This window comes from Apium graveolens, chromosome 8 (genome assembly GCF_009905375.1).
Source record: "Apium graveolens cultivar Ventura chromosome 8, ASM990537v1, whole genome shotgun sequence".
Lineage (NCBI taxonomy): Eukaryota > Viridiplantae > Streptophyta > Magnoliopsida > Apiales > Apiaceae > Apium > Apium graveolens.
This window is the reverse complement of record NC_133654.1, coordinates 211,977,986-211,982,797: the sequence shown is the minus strand read 5'-3', so window position 1 is coordinate 211,982,797 and position 4,812 is coordinate 211,977,986. Positions and strand designations below refer to the sequence as shown.

Sequence of the window (4,812 nt, the reverse complement as noted above, 5' to 3'; positions counted from 1 at the left end):
CTTGTTCAACTTTCTGTAATCCATGCATACTCTCCATCCTGTGACTGTTCGAGTGGGAATGAGCTCGTTCTTCTCATTTGCTACCACAGTAATACCTCATTTCTTAGGTACACATTGCACGGGGCTCACCCAAGAACTGTCAGAAATAGGATAAATGATTCCTGCATCTAGCCACTTCAGAATTTCTTTCTTCACCACTTCTTTCATGATAGGATTAAGTCTGCGCTGTTGCTCAACCGTCGGCTTACCACCCTCCTCTAACAGAATCTTATGCATGCAATATGAAGGGCTGATCCCTTTGATGTCTGCTATAGTCCATCCGATAGCCGATTTGAATTCTCTCAAAATCCTTAAGAGCTTGTCCTCCTCACTACCTGAAAGATTAGATGCAATAATAACAGCTAAAGTAGATGCATCACCTAAAAAAGCATACCTCAAGTATTTAGGCCATGGCTTAAGCTCCAAGGTAGGTACTTCCTCAATCGATGGTTTGAGCTTTCCTTCAGCATTTTTGAGGTCAGAAGTACCAAGAGATTCAAACGGCATGTCTAGCTTTCGCCTCCAGGGAGAAGCATTAAGATATTTTAGTTGCTCATTGCCATCCTCATCATCACTGTCAAAATCCCCCATCAAGGCCTTCTCTAATGCATCAGACATTAGCATATGATCGAGTTCTGAAGTAACCGCAGAATTAATCAAATCCACTTTTAAGCACTCCTCATCATCTGTAGGGAATTTCATTGCTTTGAATACATTGAATGTCACATCCTGATCCTGCACCCGTATAGTAAGTTCACCTTTCTGTACATCTATCAAGGTACGGCCGATACCAAGAAAGGTCTCCCCAAGATTATGGGAATCTTCTTATCTTCCTCGAAATCCAGAATAACAAAGTCTGCAGGAAAGAAGAGCTTATCCACCTTTACTAGCACATCCTCCACAATGCCTCTTGGGTAAGTAATAGAACGATCAACCAATTATAGAGACATGTAGGTGGGCTTTGGATCAGGCAAGTTTAACTTTTTAAAGATCGACAACGGCATCAGATTGATGCTTGCTCCCAAATCACAAAGGCACTTGTCAAAAGAAAACTTGCCAATGGTGCAAGGAATGGTGAAGCTACCTGGATCTTTACGCTTTGAAGGTAACTTTTGCTGTAGTACAACACTGCATTCTTCCGTTAGAGGAACGGTCTCAAGGTCATCCAGTTTCACCTTCCTTGAAAGAATACTCTTCATAAATCTTGCATAACTAGGCATTTGCTCCAAAGCCTCAGCGAAAGGTATATTGATGTGAAGTTTCTTGAACACCTCCAGAAACTTACCGAACTGCTTATCCAGCTTTTGTTGTTGCAATCTCTTAGGGAAAGGTGGTGGAGGATAGAGCTGTTTCTCCCCTGTATTACCCTCAGGCAGAGTGTGTTCAACAGTAGTCTTCCTTGGTTCCGCTGCTTTCTCCTTTTCCTTAGCTTCTTCATTACCAACTTCAGCTTCTCCTTCTTTTGCTTTTTCAGTATTAACAACTTTTCCAGACCTTAAGGTAATAGCCTTGACTTGCTCTTTAGCTTCCTTCATGCCTGGCACTTCAGTGTCACTGGGAAGTGTGCCAGGTTGGTGATTAAGCACTGCATTGGCTATTTGACCAATTTGATTTTCCAAGGTCTTGATAGAAACCGCCTGACTCTTGCACAACAACTTAAGTTCCTCAAAATCAGCACTAGTGGGTGCAGCTGCACCTCCCTGTTGAGGATATGATTGCCTTTGAGCATAATGCCACGGTTGCTGGAATCCAGGTGGATTGAACTGCTTACTTATGCCTTGCTGAAATGGTTGCTGAATAGCATTCTGATTATTACTCCAGCTAAAATTTGGATGATTTCTGTTGTTAGGATGATAAGTAGCTGGCACAGGCTGCTGTTATCACGGATAATTGTTCATGTACTGAACAGATTCGTTAACAAGAGAACACTGATCCATAGCATGAGAACCTGCACAAAGCTCACAGACCATAGCTATCTGATTGACCCCATAGGTGGCTAGAGAATCGACCTTCATGAACAGCGCTTGGAGCTGCGCTGCAATAGCTGTAGCTGCATCGACTTCCAGAATAACCTGCTACCTTCCCAGGCATCATCCTTTGAGTTGGGTTTTGATGCTCATTTGCAGCCATAGTCTCAATAAGATTATAAGCCTCAGTATAGCTTTTGGCCCACAAGGCACCTCCAGCTGCTGCATCGAGCATGGGCCGAGATTGGGCCCCCAAACCATTATAGAAACCAGTGATCACCATCCAATCAGGCATTCCATGATGTGGACACTTTCTCAACATCTCCTTGTAGCGCTCCCAAGCTTCGCACATAGATTCTGAAGGTTGCTGCGCAAACTGAGTAAGAGCACTCCGCATAGCCGCAGTCTTCGCCATTGGATAAAACTTCACCAGAAACTTTTGCGCAAGATCTTGCCAAGTAGTGATGGACCCAACTAGTTCAGAATGTAACCAGTCCTTAGCTTTATCCCTCCGAGAGAATGGGAAAAACCTCAGCTTGATAGCCTCATCAGTCACACCATTATATTTGAAAGTACTACAGATCTCGACAAAATTCCTTATGTGCATGTTGGGGTCTTCAGTCGCAGCACCTCCGAAAGAAACATAATTCTGCACCATCTGAATAGTGCCCGACTTGATTTCAAAGGTGTTAGCCTGAATAGCAGGATGAAGAATGCTTGACTGAATGTAATCAATTTTAGGCCAAGAAAAGTCCATAAGAGTTGGATCTGCCGGAATAATACGATCACCCATGATTAAAGGTTCTTTCTGCTCACTTCTTGAATCCGAATCTTCAAAATCTATCTTCTCCAGAATATCAAGAACTTCGTCTGTCTCCTCAGCTGTATCTAAAGTCCTCTTGCGAGTACGAGAATGAGTCTGTATAAACGCTCGCTAAAGTACCTGAAACACAACCGGAAATAATAAGTACACACGTCTTAATCACTGAGTCCTAATGACCAATGATGGTAAGTACATAAACTAAACAAATACGCTGAGTCCCCGGCAGCGGCGCCAAAAACTTGTTAGGGTGAAAACACACGCTAATAACACATGCAAGTATATGTGTTCGCAAGTAATATAGAATACTTTCTAGTTCGTTCCCACAGAGACTCAGACTAATTATGTTTAATTAAACTCACTCACCAATGTATGATTTCTTCTCAATGTTAAGACAATAACACTTAGATTGATTAGCTAATTATTAACTATAATTAACTACTATAATTAACCACTTAATTAACACTTAAATTAACAATATTAAAACACTCATGAGATCACAACTTCATTACTACTTCCTTCAATAGCTATTGTTATTACCCTTAGCATGCAACAGTGATGATATTAATCGAATAACACTAAACTGATAAAAGTCAACTTTCATTGTACTAATACCATTCTACCAAACATCCATAATTATGATAGAAATTGAATAGGCATCAATTATGTTGAGTCCCTATATGTCTACAGAAATTGACAACATAACGATTTAAGCACAAGTTATTCCTTTTGATTACACAGGGCAAATAAAACAGTTAGAGTTACCCACTAATCATGCATACTCGTACATGAACCTATGCTAGCATGGCAAATTCTAAATCTCAAGATCTACCATCGCTTCACAAGAGATTAACACCCTATCTTATATGTTCGCGATGCACATATGAAAAATACGCACAACCAATACTAGATATCATACAATCATCACACACTAAGGTATTAAACAACTAACTAAAGAATTCCATAGTAAATCCGTTACGACCCCAAGATCGCGATTAGCCCATGATAACACTCATCGTTATCATGGGTTCATATGAAAACATGATAAATAAACATAAGAGAATAATAACTAAACTAATTATATTATACCAGAGTACGTCAGAAGAGTAAATAGGTTCAAAGTAAAGAAAACTAGCATCCAACGTTACAACGAAATAAAAAAATCACAAGAAAATATGCTTCCTCTTCGTTGCGGTGTGCTAAAACGGTCTTCTTCCTTATCTCCTCTGCTGAGCGGCCGCTCAGACCCCTTCTGGAAAAATGATATGTTTTGCTCTGTTTCTTCGCTGCAATCTGCTCCTATCTTCCCACTTGCAATGCTGAACACATGCCAAGGTCTATTATTGATGAATTCTCTCCCGAAATGCAACTAATACCCTAAAATGCACAAACACTAGAAAAACGCATCAAATACAAAAAATACTTGATTTTAAGACACCAATTCAAGCTATTATAAGACATTCTAAGTGGTATAAAATGCCACTTATCAGCTTTCCTCACTCCATACAAAATATTTAACCTTCTTTAAGGACTTGAAGAATGACAAACACTTGTCCCCTGACTTGGAGATGAATCGTCCCAGCGCAACAACCTTTCCTGTGAGCTTCTGAACATCTTAGATAGTTTTTGGTGGTTCAATGTCCAGGATTGCCTTTATTTTATCTGGATTGGCCTCGATTCCTGTCTTGGAGACCATTAATCCCAAAAACTTTCCAGACCCTACTCTGAAAACACACTTCGTAGGATTTAACATCATCTTATGGTATCTCAGGACCTCAAAGGCTTCCCTCAAATGGGTTATATGGTCAGTCTTTACTAGACTCTTGACTAACATGTCATCAACATAGACTTCCATAGTCTTGCCAACAAGATCCTTAAAAATTTTATTTACCAACCTTTGATAGGTGGCTCCTGCATTCTTGAGACCAAATGCCATAACAAGATAACAATAAACACCAAAGTCAGTGATGAATGATACCTTTGGAA

General features: G+C 40.3%; 1 non-coding gene across 1 annotated transcript; it reads left to right on the top strand.

Moving 5' to 3' along the window:
• The first annotated feature begins 2,299 nt into the window (after nucleotides 1-2,299).
• LOC141681856 (small nucleolar RNA R71) lies at nucleotides 2,300-2,403 on the top strand. The gene has a single exon (XR_012559277.1). It is a non-coding gene; the product is annotated as a small nucleolar RNA R71 (small nucleolar RNA).
• Nucleotides 2,404-4,812: the final 2,409 nt, after the last annotated feature.